At 31.8% G+C, this 17,009-nt stretch overlaps 1 long non-coding RNA gene across 1 annotated transcript; it reads right to left on the minus strand.

The window, feature by feature from the left end:
• Positions 1-256: 256 nt before the first annotated feature.
• Positions 257-635, minus strand: LOC113785384 (uncharacterized). Its single transcript, XR_003471445.2, has 2 exons — positions 536-635; positions 257-432 (listed from the first exon to the last, which is right to left on the minus strand). It is a non-coding gene; the product is annotated as an uncharacterized lncRNA (long non-coding RNA).
• Between the last annotated feature and the right edge of the window lie 16,374 nt (positions 636-17,009).

Here is a 17,009-nt window from a genome sequence, read left to right on the forward strand (position 1 = left end):
TATCCACCTACGATTCTATTTTTAATAAGATTAACTTATAAATTAACAGTATAATTACATTTTACCACTAGCCTACTAATAATCATCTAAATCTATCCCACTAGCCTACTAATTTTACCACTTGACATATATCGATTAATCTAAACTAGCATTCATACCACCATTTAAATCAAAAGACAATTTATCAATGTATGTCACACACGAAAACAGTAATAATTTGAATATAGGTCTTAATTATTTAAATACAAAATTTAGAGGATGTAATATAATTTTTATTTTTTAAAGTGACACTACTAGTTATTAATTCATAATTGAATTAGCACTTCTTAGATAAATCCTTATAGCAATTACAAATGTAATTATAACAACACCCTATTAACTTTGGACAATGATCAGTACATTCTTTGTGGTCATAGCAATGAACACACTTTCCTGTTATATAAAATAAGAAAATAAGAGTATTATAATAAAAGAGGTTGAATAATTAAGTATAAGGTAAAAGAAGAAATTGAAAATGATGAGAGAAATGGCTTACCGGAACTGTTTACGCCATTTACAAGAAAAAAAATAAAGATAATCATAACATAAATAAATTTGAAAATTTCAGTCATATTTTTCTACTTTTCACATATAAAATATCAAATATTTGTACCAATTTAACTATAATGAAATATTTTAGCATTTATAGAGATGCAAATATTCTTTCACAATTGTAAAATCATCATAAAATAACTTTTACTTAAATTAATATTCATATCTCTTTGTCTCTTTAGATAACCGATCAATTGAGGATCTAATATAAATGGTGTTTACCAACTTTTTATTACACTATTTTGTTTCCAACCTTTCATGATAGACAGGGGAAAAACCAAAACCAATATAATTTTATTGAACAATGTCATATTTAATAGTAGAAATTATGAACCAATGAGATGACAATATATTTAAGATTGTAATTACAACATTTTTAAAGTTTTGGTCCTTTAAGTTTTTTTTTACATTCAGTCCTAATAAATTATAAAATTGTTGTTTTTAGTCCGTTACGACAACATCTTAGACTACATAGCATGATTTTATTGGGTCACATATTTAATAACCATCACCGTGTATCTAGAAAATAGTAATGATTCATACATTCTAACATTCTAAAGGCTATGAAGTACGATCATTGAAATGTCGTTATGACTACATAATGCATAGTCTACAAAACATCATCTGATGTACCAATACATAAAATAAATTATAACTTAAACAAAATATTACTACATAGCTTTATCCTCTGAAACCAAATCCCAACCTCATGCCATGTTATCTGCTATAATACATCAAACTAGGGGTTTATATAATAATCTCAGTGAGTTTTATAAAAAAAGGGAACGACGAGTCACATAATTTTCCTTAGATACAATTTCAAGCATGACATGGTTATGCAATTTTATTTATGAAAAACACTCCTTAGTTTCTCCTTCCTTTTCCTTATAATATGAAAAATACCTCCTCAATTATCTCAATGGTCACCAAGCTAATTGGGATCCTCTTTGTAAGTTAAATCTTGGCAATTTAGTTAGTCAAATAAGTGCATAAGTCTCAATGGATTAGGATTTTCGATTATTTTAGTCTTTAATTGATTTATACTAGTCCATTTTGGTTCTAAGTGCATAGGTCTCAGTGGATTAATATTAAAGGTCATTTTGGTGTTTATAAGGTTTATTGCGGACCATTTTGGTTCTAAGTGAATGTAATTCTTCCAATACGTGTGCAAGTCTCAATGGATTAATATTTTCGGTTATTTTGTCTTTTTATTAGGTTTATTCTAGTCCATTTTGGCACTTAGTCAATGTAATTCGTCTAATAAGTGTACATATCTCAATAGATTAAATTTTGGTCATTTTAGTCTTCACTTGTCAATAAGTGTATCAATCTCAATGGAGTAAGATTTTAGTTCATTTTAGTCTTTAATAAGTTTATTCTAATCCATTTAGATTCTTAGGCAATTTAGTTAGTCAAATAAGTGCTTAAGTTACAATGGATTAAGATTTTCGGTTATTTTGGTCTTTACTTTGTTTACATTTAGGTCATTTTGGTCTTTACTAGATTTATTCTATTCCATTTTTGTTCTAAGTGAATGAGGTTCATCCATTAAGAATTTTGGTTATTTTGGTATTTACTAGGTCTATTTTAGTTCATTTTTGTTCTAAGTGAATGTAATTTGTCCAATAAATGCATAAGTCTCAATGAATTAAGATTTTAAGTTATTTTGGTCTTTACTAGGTTTATTCTAGTCTATTTTGGTTCTAAGTGATTGTAGTTCGTGTAATAAGTACATAAGTCTCAATGGATTAAGAGTTTCGATTATTTTACTCCTTATTAGGTTTATTCTAGTCCATTTTGGTTATTAGTCAATGTAGTTCCTCCAACAAATACACATAGCTCAATAGATTAATTTTGGGTCATTTTAGTCTTCACTCAGCTTAGTCTAGTCCATTTTCATTCTTAGTAAACGTAGTTTTTTCTAATAAGTGCACAAGTCTTAATGAATTAAGATTTTAGGTCATTTTGGTTTTTACTAGGTTTATTCTTATCCATTTATGTTTTTAGTCAATGTAGTTCGTCAAATAAGTGCGCAAGTCTCAATCGATTAAGATTTTAGGTCACTTTTGATTTTACTAGGTTTATTCTAGTCCAATTTAGTTCTTAGCCAGTGTAGTTTGTCAACTTAGTGTAAAGTCTCAATTGATTACGGTTTTGGTCATCTTGGTCTTTTCTAGGTTTAGTATAGTCCATTTTGGTTTTTAGTTATTGTAGTTTTTCCAATAAGTGCACAAGTCTCAATAGATTAAAATTTTGGTCATTTTAGTCTTTACTAGTTTTATTCTAGTCCATTATGGTTCTTGTTTAATGTAGTTTGTAAAATAAGTGCATAAGTCTCAATGGAGTAGGATTTTAGTTTATTTTTGTCTTTAATGTAGTTTTGTCCAATAAGTACATATGATTCAATGGATTAAGATTTTTGGTTATTTTAGTCTTTACATTGTTTATTCTAGTCCATTTTGGTTCTTACTCAATGTAGTTTATCCTATAAGTGAACAAGTCTCAACGGATTATGATTTGAGGTCATTTTGGTCTTTACTAGGTTTATTCTAATCCATTTTGGTTCGAAGTGAATGTAGTTCGTCCAATAAGTGGATAAGTCTCAATGGATTAAGATTTTAGGTCATTTTGGTCTTCATTACGTTTATTATAGTCCATTTTGGTTCTAAGTGAATGTAGTTCATCCAATAAGTACACGAGTCAAAGTGGATTAATATTTTAGGTCATTTTTGTTTTACTAGGTTTATTCTAGTCCATTTTTGATCTAAGTAAATGTAGTTCGTCCAATAAGTGTGTAAGTCTCAATGAATTAAGATTTTTCTTTATTTTTGTCTTTACTAGGTTTATTCTTGTCCATTTTGGTTTTAAGTGAATGTAGTTCGTCCAATAAATTCACAAGTGTCGATGGATGAAGATTTTTGTCATTTTAGTCTTTAATAGTTTTATTCTAGAGAATTTTGGTTCTTCGTCAATGTAGTTTGCCCAAAAAGTGTATAAGTCTCAATGGAGTAAGATTGTGGTTCATGTTGGTCTTTAATAGATTCATTCTAATACATTTTAGTTATTAGGCCAAATAGTTAGTCCAATAAGTACATAACTCTCAATAAATTAAGATTTTTGGTTATTTTACTCTCTTATTGGTTTATTCTAGTGTATTATAGTTCTTAGTCAATGTAGTTCGTTGATTGAGTACTTAGTCTTAATAGATTAAATTTTGGCCACCTTTAGTCTTCACTAGGATTTTTCTAGTCCATTTAGGTTCTTAGTCAATGTTGTTCCTCTAATAAGTGCATATGTCTAAATGGATTAAGATTTTAGGTTATTTTGGTCTTTAATAGGTTTATTCTAATTCATCATGATTCTTACAAAATTTAGTTCGTCCAATAAATGCACATGTCTCAATGGATTGCGATTTTTGCTCATTTTGGTCTCTGTTAGGTTTGTTGTAATCCATTTTTGTTATTAGTTAGTTTAGCTCGTCCCATAAGTTCAAAGTCTCAATGGATTATGATTTTGGTCATTTTGATATTTACTAGGTTTATTCTAGTCAATTTTGATTCTAAGTCAATGTAGTTTTTCAAAGTCTCGATGGAGTAAGATTTTAATTCATTTTGATCTTTACTAGGTTTATTCTAATCCATTTTGGTTCTTAGGCTATGTAGTTCGTCCAATAAGGGCATAAGTCACAATGAATTAAGATTTAAGGCCATTTCGTAGTCAATGAAGTTCATCTAATAAGTGAACAAGTCTCAATGGATTAAGATTTTGTTCATTTTAGTCCTTACTAGTTTTATTCTAGTTAATTTTGATTTTTAGTCAATTTAGTTTGTCCAATAAGTGAATAAGTCTCTATAGAGTAAGTTTTAGTTCATTTTGGTCTTTAATAGGTTTATTATAATCCTTTTTGGTTCTTATTCAATTTAGTTTGTCCAATAAGTACACATGTCTCAACAAATTATGATTTTTAGTTAATTTAGTCTTTATTTTGAGTTATTCGAGTCCTTTCTGGGTCTTAGTCAATTTAGTTCCTCCTATTAGTGCACATATTACAATAAACTAAATTTGGGTCAATTTTAGTCTTCACTCGACTTATTCTAGTCCATTTATGTTCTTAGTCAATGCAGTTCCTCTATTAAGTGCATAAGTATTAATGAATTAAGGTTTTAGGTCATTTTTTTCTTTACAAGGTTTATTATAATCCATTTTTGTTCATAGACAATGTAGTTCGTCCACTAAGTGAAAAGTCTCAATGGATTATGGTTTTGGTCATTTTGGTCTTTTTTAGATTTATTCTAGTCCATTTTTGTTCTTAGTCATTGTAGTTTTTCCAATAACTATACAAGTGTCAATAGATTATGATTTTGGTCATTTTCGTCTTTACTAGTTTTATTCTAGTGAACTTTGGTTCTTAGTCAATGTAGTTTGTCCAATAAGTGCATAAGTCTCAATAGAGTAAGATATTAGGTCATTTAGATCTTTAATAGGTTTATTCTAATCTATCTTAGTTCTTAATAAATTTAGTTCTCCCAATAAGTGCCCATGTCTCTATGGATTACAATTTTATGTCATTTTAGTGTTTACTAGGCTTATTCTAATCTATTTTATTCTTAGTTAGTTTGGTTCGTGCAATAAGTGCAAAGTCTCAATGGATTATGGTTTTCGTCATTTTGATATTAAGTAGGTTTATAGTAGTCAATTTTAGTTCTTAGTCAATGTAGTTCGTCCAATAAGTGCATAAGTCTCAATGAATTATGGTTTTTGACATTTTGGTCTTTACGAGATTTATTCTAATCTATCTTGGTTCTTAAGCAATTTAGTTCGTCCTATAAGCGCACATGTCTCAATGGATTACAATTTTATTTTATTTTGGTATTTACTAGGTTTATTATAATCCATTTTTGTGCTTAGTTAGTTTAGTTCGTCCAATAAATGAAAATTTTAATGGATTGTGGTTTTGGTAATTTTGGTCTTTACTATGTTTATTCTAGTCCATTTATGTTCTAAGTGAATGTAGTTCGTCCAATAAGTGCATAAGTTTCAATGGATTAATATTTTAAGTTATTTTGGTCTTTACTAGGTTTCTTCTAGTATATTTTGGTTCGAACTGAATGTAGTTTGCCAATAAGTGCATAAGTCTCAATATATTTAGATATTCAATTATTTTATTGTTTACTAAGTTTATTCTAGTCAATTTTGATTCTTAGTTAATATAGTTTTTCCAATAAGTGCGTAAGTCTCAATGGAGTATGATTTTAGTTTATTTTAGTCTTTAATAGGTTTATTCTTTTCCAAATACGCTCTTAGGCATTTTAGTTAGTCCAATAAATGCATAAGTCTCAATGGATTAAATTTTCTGGTAATTTGGTATTTACTAGGTTTATTCTAGTCCAAGTTGGCTTTTGGGCAATATAGTTTTTCCAATTAGTTCACAAGTCTCAAGGGATTAATATTTTAGGTCATTTTGGTCTTTACTAGGTTTATTAAAATTCATTTTGGTTCTTAGGCTATATAGTTTGTGCAATAAGGACATAAGTCTCATTGGATTAAGGTTTTATGTCATTTTGGACTTTTTTGGGTTTATTCTAGTCCATTTTGGATCTTAGCCAATGAAATTCGTCTAGTAAATGTACAAGTCTCAGTGGATTATGCTTTTGGAAGTTTTGCTCTTTACAAGGTTGATGCTAGTCCATTTGGGTTCTTAGTCATTGTAGTTTGTCCATTAAGTGCACAAGTCTCAATAAATTAAGATATTTGTCATTTTATTATTTATTTGTTTTATTCTAGTGAATTTTGGTTCTTAGTCAATGTAATTTGTCCAATATGTGCATAAGTCTCAATGGAGTAAGATTTTTGTTCATTTTGGTATTTAATAAATGTATTCTATACCATTTTGGTTCTGAGGCAATTTAGTTAGTCTAATAAGTGCATAAGTCCTAATGGATTTAGATTTTCGGTTATTTTATTATTTACTAGTTTTATTCTAGTCCGTTTTGGTTATAAGAAAATGTAGTTTGTCCAATAAGTGCACAAGTCAAAATATAATAAATTTAGGTCATTTTAATCTTCACTCGGTTTATTCTAGTTCATTTTGGTTCTTAGTCAATGTACTTTGTCCAATAAGTGGACAAGTCTCAACAGATTAAGATTTTAATCTTTTTAGTCTTTACTAGATTTATTCTAGTCCATTTTGATTCTAAGTGAATGTTGTTTGTCAATTAAGTACATAAGTCTCGATGGATTAAGATTCAAGGTTATTTTGGTCTTTACTAGGTTTATTCTTGTTCATTTTTGTTCTAACTGAATGTAGTTTGTCCATTTAGTGCATAAGTCTTAATGGATTAAGATTTATGTTATTTTGGTCTTTATTAGGTTAATTCTAGTACATTTTTTTTCTAAGTGAGTATAGTTCGTCCAATCAATGCATAAGTCTTAATGGAATAAGATTTTTGGTTATTTTACTCTTTACTAGCTTTATTCTTGTCTATTTTGGATCTTAGTCAATTTAGTTTGTCCAATAAGTGGACAAGACTTAATAGATTAAATTTTGGTTGTTAGTCAAGTAGTTCATCTGATAAGTGAACAAGTCTAAGTGGATTAAGATTTTAGGTCATTTTAGTCTTTAATAAGTTTATTCTAATCCATTTTGTTTTTAATCAATGTAGTTCGTCCAATAAGTGCACAAGTCTCAATGGATTAAGGTTTTTGTTCATTTTGGTTCTTAATCAATTTTGTTCGTCAAATAAGTGCAAAGTCTCAAAGGATTATGGTTTTGGTCTTTACTAGATTTATTCTAGTCCATTTTAGTTCTTAGTCATTGTAATATATCCAATAAGTGAATAAGTCTCCATGGTGTAAGTTTTAATTCATTTTGTTGGTTAATAGGTTTATTCTAATCGATTTTGATTCTTAGGCAATTTAGTTAGTCCAATAAGTGCATAAGTCTCAGTGGATTAAGATTTTCGGTTATTTTAGTCTTTACTTGGTTTATTATAGTCCATTTTGTTTCTTTGTCAATGTAGTTCGTCCTATAAGTACACAAGTCTCAATGAATTATGATTTTAGGTCATTTTGGTCTTAAGTAGGTTTATTTTAGTCCATTTTGGTTCTAAGTGAATGTAGTTCGTCCAATAAGTATATTAGACTCAATGGATTAGGATTTTTAGTCATTTTGGTAATTAATAGGTTTATTCTAGTCGGTTTTGTTTCTAAGTCAATGTAGTTCTTTCAATAAGTGCGCAAGTCTCATTGAAAGAAAATTTTAGGCCATTCTAGTTTTTACTAGGTTTATTCTAATCAATTTTTGCTTTTGCAATTTAGTTTGTCCAATAAGTACACAACTCTCAATGAATTAAGATTTTAGCTCATTTTACTCTTTACTAGATTTATTCTAGACCATTTTGGTTCTTAGTCAATGGAGTTAGTCAAATAAGTGCATAAGTCACAATAGATTAAAATTTTAAGTCATTTTTTCTTTACTAGGTTTATATTAGTCCATTTTTGCTCTTAGTCAATATAGTTCGTCCAATAATCGCATATGTCCTAATGGATTAAGATTTTGGTAGTTTTGGTCTTTACTAGGTTTATGCTAGTTTATTTTAGTTCTTAGTCATTGTAATTAACCAATAAGTTCACAAGTCTCATTGGATTAAGATTTTGATAATTTTAGTCTTTACTTGTTTTATTATTGTCCATTTTGGTTTTTAGTCAATGTAGTTCGTCCAATAAGTGCATAAGTCTCAATGAGTTAAAATTTTAGTTCATTTTGATATTTAATAGGTTTATTGTAATCAATTTTTGTTTACAGGCACTTTAGTTAGTCCAATTAGTGCATAAGTCTCTATGAATTATGATTTTAGATAATATTTGCAACCATCGTATTTCACGTAGATTTGGTTCCTCTAAAACTTCCTCTTAAATATGTTTTTGTGAGAAATTTAATGTATTTCTTAAGACAAAAGTTATTCGCAAATAGCGTATTTTCTTGTAGTGATATCTAAATCTAGATTTTAAGTTTCATTGGTGTATCTTATAAGCATTTGTAGATTTTAATCTCACAATTTTCATATTTTCACATTAATTAATTTATCTCTCGAAGGAAAATACGAGTTTCCTCGAACGAATCATTGAGAAATACAGTTTTTTTGTTCATCTCACAATATATTATACTTGTAACACCCTTTTTTTTAATTAATTAATTTAAAATCGTTAGTTTTGTTTATCCTTTTATTAATTTAGTGTGACGATAGTAAGATAATTATTCTTTGAATGTTTAATTATTTGATAAAGTATTTTCATATTAAATAATTTATTATTGGGATTTTTATTATTGACTAATTAAAACTCGTAGAAATATTTGTCTTAGAGTGAACAATGACCAAGCCAATTTTGACTAAGTCAAATTTAATCACTCACAACCATCCTTACATTCCCTCGCATTCTGATCGAAGCTATAAACTTTTATTCATCTTGGTGAGATTTTCGAGGGCTATATAGTGGTACGTGGAAGGAAAGCGTCCAAGGTAAGAGTTTTTTCCCCATGCAGAGTTAGGTTAGATATTAAATTAGCGATTCATAAGATATTGATATGATGTCTGGATGTATTAAAAGAAAAATGTCGATTTTATTTTCGTCGTAAAGAAAATTAACTATCATGCTTTGATTGTTTCTTTTGAGTAATATCTCTATTTTGATGAAATTAATTATAGAATTATATTTTATTACCATACCTTCATCAATATGTTTGTTGTGAAAACGTTCAATGCCATACATGTTTTAGAGTACTTAATTATAAAGTTATAATTTTTATAATGATGTAGTCATTAACATGTTTATTATGATGTATTTAATTTTAATCCTTGATTCTTGAGTATTTAAATTTTAAAAGTTGACTTTTATGAACAATATATGTGTCTTGATGAGAATTTTATTTTTCATTTAACGATATGAGGAAATTGATTTTTGAATGCATTAATGAATAGTTTTCTTTGTGGTTGCCTAAGTGGCTGGTTATTTGTGCATGATTTTTCTTTGTGGTTGCCTAAGTGGCTAGTTATTTGTACATTTCGAACAACATTATTATTGTCATGACATACCATATGCATCTTTGTGGACGCCTTAGTGGCTGGTTTTATTTTCCCCATTGGTATGGGTGACTTCTGGATGGACGCCTTAGTGGCTGGCTATATCCGGATATCTTGAAGGGTTGCATGAATGACGTTTGCTTGGCGCACGCGCGTGGGAAAAAGGGGTACTTTAATAAAATAATAATAATACTTGTAGTGATAAGAGCGTTGTAATACAATTTTTAAGTTTATTTATTTTTCATCGTCGATTTTAAATAAAAATGCGGAGGCGGGGTCCTTGTGCTAGGAAAAACTTGAATTATTCCATTTTTAAGTGAACATTTTCTACAAAGTGTGAATTGTCTTTGCAAAAATAATAATATCCCATAAATTACATTATGTTATTTCTTAAAATGAAATCAAACTATTTACTAGAGAAATTTTATTGATCATGTGATGGACTACTTTAAAAAAAAAAAAAAATTAATGTCGTTTTTGAAAGAAAATAAATATTTTAAGTAATGTCTTGGATCAAAATCCGGGGCGTTACAATGTGGTATCAGAGCACTAATTCTCGGACATTGGTGGGATGAGACGCTTCATGTATGTCGCATGTTTTTTCTTGTGATATGTTATTCATGTTAAATTAAGCCGTTTTTGAAAGAAAATAAATATTTTTAAGTAATGTCTTGGATCAAAATCCGGGGCGTTACATTGTGGTATCAGAGCACTAATTCTCGGACATTGGTGGGATGGGACGCTTCATGTATGTTGTCGCATTTTTTTTCTTGTGATATGTTATTCATGTTAATCGTATAATTTTCTAATTATTTGAGTTTTACTAATTATTTAAATTTCTATTATGTGTCATTGATTATGTAACCTTCTTGAAATTAAATTATATTAATTACTTAAACTTTTATTAAGTTATTAATTGTGTAACCTTTTTGAATTTGAATTTTTAATAATTACTTAAGTTCCTATTAAGTGCCATTAAATATGTTAATTGCTTGGTTTTCTAATTATTAAATTTTACTTAAATTTCTATTGTGTGTCATCAATTGTATAACCTCCATAGTTTTGCTATTAAATATATGTTTTAAATATTTGGTTTAATAGCTTTATTTAAATTTTTCAAACTTGAAATCTCTATAACTACTTGCATGCTTTTATTGACATTGTCTTTTATATTTTATTTAAGTTGTTACATTTTATAATCTTTATGATTTTACTTATTCATCGTATGATTGTTTTATTTTTAATTTTAAACTCTCTACTTCTTTTTGTACTAAGGGCTTGATTTTCTAACTATTTTATGTCATTAATGACTTAAATTTCAATTATGTGAATTTAATTGTCTAATTTAATTGAATAATTATGATGAAAAATATGTTTTAAATTCTTGATCCTACGATTAGAAATAATTTCAATCAAGCGATAAAGATTTATGGTTGTATGATATTGTGAATTTTGAGTTTATTATCACGATTTAAAATTATTTCAATCTAAATTACAAAGTAACTGTTGAGCTTTCATCATGTGATCTAAATGTATTTAATTAAAGACAATATTCTAAACCCTATATTATGTATAATTGTATGATCCCCAAAATAGAAGGGAAGGATAATACAAAAAGGTTGTATTGGAGGGATTCTGGCTAAGGAAAGACTTGGTTATTAAGTGGTCCATTGACCCACCTCTCTTTCCTGGGAACCCCTCCAAAGAACGACTTGCTGTATAACCCGAACCTACTATATAGTGCTCAATAAAAGACTTCCGTACTACCCAAAATTTAAAATTACGTTATAATATTTTACTAATTAGATAATGTTAGGAAGCGTTATGGCTCGTCGCACAAACCGATCAGTCCCCCAAGGAAGAAACGACATGACTGAAGCAATCCAAGCCATGAATGCTATGGCCCCAACAATGGCCCAACAAGCTGCGATCCAAGCTCAACGAGATGCACAGAGAGGAACATGACCCCGACAAGGCTGATCTTTGGCTGCAAGAAATCGAGAAGATCTTTCGAGATCTTACACTGCTCTGACAATGCGAAAGTAGAGTATGCAACCTATTTGATAATTGGTGAAGCTGAATACTGGTGGCAAGGTGCAAAGAAAATGATGGAGACAAATCATGAAGAGCTAACCTGGGAGGCTTTCAAGAATAAGTTCCTAGAAAAATACTTCCCGAAAAGTGCTAGGGTTGAGAAGGAGGCCCAATTTCTGAAGTTGTATCAAGGGAATCTCACGATAGCGGAATATGCGACAAAGTTCGAGTCCCTAGCAAAGCACTTCCGCTATTTCCTAAATCAGATAGATGAAGAATACATGTACGAGAGGTTTGAAAGCGGGCTTAGGTATGAGATTAAGGAGTTAGTGGGGCCCTTGGAGATACGTCAATATCAAGTGCTAGTGGAGAAATGCAAGAAAGTGGAGCATATAAAACAGAGCCGCCTGAATAGGGGTGCTATAGGTGGACCCATCAGACCTCAGGTAGAGATTTAAATCCACCCATATCCTGAGAGTCATAAGTTTGGCCTCTAAATGTTAATAATTGCCTCTAAATGTTAATATTTGAAAACAAGGGCATAACGACCAACATAATAGGGGCAAGCAGCATCAACAACACAAGCCATATGCCCGGCCACTAGGGAATGCTAGAAATCAACCTCGACCTCAAAACAGGGAAGGTCAAGGGACAAAAGTTCCAGGTCAGAACCAAGCGTACCCTGTTAAGTGTTTTCGCTGCAACAGAGAAGGACACAAGATATCTGAGTGTCCAATCAGACCAAGGGTTTGTTACATTTGTCAGAAACCAGACCATTTTGCAAATGAATGCCCTGAACGGAAGGACGATAGAGTTGTCAATCGCAACAATGTCAACGACAATGTTGTACGCCCTACTGCCAAGGGACGCATCTACCACATCAATTGGGAGAAAACTCCATCTTCCTCTGAACTTATCCAAGGTGAGTGTTTAATTGCTGGAAAATCACTTAATATAATTTATGATTCGGGGGCAACACACTCATTCATTTCATTGGATTGAGTGGATTCGCTCCAACTTACTGTTACTACTTTTCCGTTTGATTTGGTGGTTACCCTACCTTCTACCGAATCGGTGAAATGTAATACGGCTTGCTTGTAATGTCCGTTGATTGTGTTCGATATGAGATTCAACGTTGATTTGATTTGTATTCCCCTCAAGCATGTGGGAGTGATCCTTGGAATGGATTGGTTGTCAAGCCATTATGTTCTATTGGATTGTGCTCGTAAGTCTGTGATATTCCCAGACCCAGGTGTTCCTCGATTCCTCGATACCAATAAATTGAACTTCTCCTTGAAAGGGGGAGTTAAGAAGTGTGTTTCCCTCAACTCAGTCAGTACGAAGCTAGAGGTGGAGGTAGATGGGATACTTGTGGTCGAAGATTTTCCAGAGGTATTTCCGCCGGATGTACCAGGATTGCCCCCAATTCGTGATATTGAATTCTCAATTGATGTGACTCCGGGTACATGACCTATATCTATTGCACCATATAGAATGTCTCCATCGGAATTGTCAGAGTTGAAAAATCAGTTGGAGGACCTTTTATCTAAATAGTTCATACGACCGAGTGTCTCACCTTGGGGAGCACCAGTACTCCTAGTGAAGAAGAAGGATGGAAAGTCTAGTTCAGTGTCGATTACCGTCAACTTAATAAAGTCACCATCAAAAACAGGTATCCCTTTCCACACATTGATGATTTGATGGACCAATTCAAAGGAACAATGATATTTTCAAAGATTGATTTGAAGTCGGGGTATCATCAGATTCGGGTGAAGGAAGAAGACATTCCTAAAACTGCATTCAGAACTCGCTATGGACACTTTGAGTATTTGGTGATGCCTTTTGGTGTCACCAATGCACCAGCTATTTTCATGGACTACATGAATCGTATATTTCACCCCTTCTTAGACAAATTTGTAGTGGTCTTCATTGATGACATATTGATTTATTCTAAGAGCCTGGAGGAACATGAAGTTCACCTACGTCAAGTTTTGCAAGTCTCGAAGGACAAGAGATTGTATGCTAATTTGGGGAAATGTGAATTCTGGTTGGAGGAGGTGAAATTCTTGGGACATGTCATTTCAAAGGAAGGTATCACTGTCGACCCAACTAAAGTAGAGGTTGTGGTGGCATGGAAACAACCACAAACCGTCACAGAGATTAGAAGTTTCTTAGGCTTGGCTGGATATTATAGAAGATTCATTGAGGATTTTGCCAAGATTGTAGCGCCATTGACACAACTCACAAGAAAGAATCATATTTATGCATGGACGGAGGAATGTGAGAGGAGTTTTCAGATGATGAAAGAGAAACTAACTACATCACCGGTGTTGGTGTTGCCACAACCAGAAGAACCATATGAAGTTTATTGTGATGCCTCGTTACAAGGGTTGGATTGTGTACTTATGCAGAACAAACAAGTGGTAGCATATGCTTCAAGACAGTTGAAGGTGCATGAGAAAATTATCCCACACATGACATGGAGTTGGCTGCAATAGTTTTTACACTAAAGATTTGGAGGCACTATTTGTATGGGTGCAATTTTGATGTATACAGTAACCATAAAAGTTTGAAATACTTGTTCGACCAGAAAGAGCTTAATATCCGACAGCGGAGATGGATGGAGTTCATCAAGGATTATGAGTTCACGTTACACTATCACCCAGGAAAAGCCAATGTGGTGGCTGATGCCTTGAGTAGGAAACGAGCCTATTTGTCATCCATAACATTGAAAGGATTAGAGTTGTTAGAGAATTTTCGCATCTTAATATGGATTCTTTGTCGGGAAAAGTACAATGTGGAATGACCGTTGTAGATAATAAACTAATGAATGAGATAAAAGTCCTTCAAGTGACTGATGAGGCTATTCCGGGGAGACGGAAATTGGTTGAGACCGGCAAGGCTCCCAAATTTGAAATGGGTCCAGATAACCTTTTGTGGTGTAATAAACGTACTTGTGTGCCGGATAATGCAGAGTTGAGAAAAACCATTTTGGATGAGGCCCACAAGAGCAAACTGAGTATTCATCCTGGTACTACAAAGATGTATAAAGACTTGAAGCAAAGATTTTGGTGGCCAGGAATGAAGAAACAAGTGGCGGAATATGTGGCGTCTTGCCTGACTTGGCAAAAGGCTAAGGTCGAACACCAAAAACCTGTTGGATTGTTGCAGTCATTAGATGTACCAGTGTGGAAATGGGATAGCATATCTATGGACTTTGTGGTGGCATTACCTAAGACTCATAAGAAATTTGACTCCATTTGGGTGATTATTGACAGGCTCACAAAATCCGCACATTTCATACCTGTAAGGACTACTTACAATGTATCAAAGCTTGCAGAGATTTACGTTGCGGAAATTGTTAGATTACACGGGATACCATCTAGCATTGTGTCTGATAGAGATCCGAAGTTCACTTCTCGTTTGTGGGGAGCATTGCATGAGGCATTGGGTACTAAATTGAGATTGAGTTCCGCCTACCACCCATAAACCGATGGTCAAACCGAAAGGACTATTCAGACATTAGAGGATTTGCTAAGAGCTTGTACATTAGATAACAGAGGAAGTTGGGATGATCTATTGCCTCTTGTTGAATTTACCTATAATAATAGCTATCATGCAAGCATCGGTATGGCCCCGTACAAGGCTTTGTATGGGCGCAAGTGTCAAACTCCCTTGTGTTGGTATCAGGATGCCAAAAACTTAATTGTAGGGCCAGAGCTGGTGCAACAGACTATAGAGAAGGTGCGTCAGATCCAAGAGCGGATGAGAATAGCACAAAGCAGGCAGAAGAGTTATGCTGATCAACATAGGAGACCCTTGGAGTTTCAGGAGGATGAACATGTATTCTTAAGAGTGACGCCTACTACTGGAGTTGGTAGGGCATTGAAGTCTAAAAAGCTTACTCCGAAGTTTATTGGACCATACCAAATTCTTCGACGTGTGGGTCCAGTGGCGTATCAAATTGCTTTACCACCGAATTTAGCTAATTTACATGATGTGTTCCATGTATCACAATTGAGGAAGTACATTGCAGATCCATCCCATATTATTGCGCCAGATGATATTCAATTGAAGGAGAATTTTACTTTCGAAGTTCCACCGATAAGCATCGCCGACAGAACTACCAAACATTTGAGGGGAAAGGAAATTCCATTGGTTAAGGTGATTTGGAACCAGACGACTGAGGATGCTACTTGGGAGTTGGAAGAGAAGATGAGAGAGCTTTACCTAGACCTTCTAGAAACCTCTTAGTTTCGAGGACGAAACTATTTTAAGGGGGTAAGTATTGTAACACCTTTTTTTTTAATTAATTAATTTAAAATCGTTAGTTTTGTTTATCCTTTTATTAATTTAGTGTGACGATAGTAAGATAATTATTCTTTGGATGTTTAATTATTTGATAAAGTATTTTCATATTAAATAATTTATTATTTGGATTTTTATTATTGACTAAGTAAAATTCATAGAAATATTTGTCTTAGAGTGAACAATGACCAAACCAATTTTGACTAAGTCAAAATTGAATCACCCACACTACTATTTTTATAACTATATTTTATAATGTTTAGTTTATATTGTGTCCATTCAAATGTGTAACTAGCAAGAATAAATACATGAATGCCAATTAATTCTTAACGGTTGGTCATTGAATGGCATTATTCCAATTTAATTCCTTATTCATGTGTGCAATTAAACCCAATGAAGAGAATTATTCATTCTCTCTGATCAACTTTATGCCTCCTTTATTAGTCACATACACCTCTCCTTCTTAGGACACGATTAACTTGCAGTAGAGGAAAATAAGTCATAAAACTTTTATTCACCTTGGTGAGACTTTCGAGGGCTATATAGTGGTACGTGGAAGGAAAACGTCCAAGGTAAGGGCTTTTTCCCCATGCAGAGTTAGGTTAGATATTAAATTAGCGATTCGTAAGATATTGATATGGTGTCTGGATGTATTAAAAGAAAAATGTCGATTTTATTTTCGTCGTAAAGAAAATTAATTATCATGCTTTGATTGTTTCTTTTGAGTAATACCTCTATTTTGATGAAATTAATTGTAGAATTATATTTTATTACCATACCTTCATCAATATGTTTGTTGTGAAAACGTTCAATGCCATACATGTTTTAGAGTACTTAATTATAAAGTTATAATTTTTATAATGATGTAGTCATTAACATTTTATGATGTATTTAATTTTAACCATTGATTCTTGAGTATTTAAATTTTAAAAGTTGACTTTTATGAACAATATATGTGTCTTGATGAGAATTTTATTTTTCATTTAACGATATGAG

The sequence above is a fragment of the Cicer arietinum genome, chromosome 2 (genome assembly GCF_000331145.2).
Source record: "Cicer arietinum cultivar CDC Frontier isolate Library 1 chromosome 2, Cicar.CDCFrontier_v2.0, whole genome shotgun sequence".
Classification (NCBI taxonomy): Eukaryota; Viridiplantae; Streptophyta; class Magnoliopsida; order Fabales; family Fabaceae; genus Cicer; species Cicer arietinum.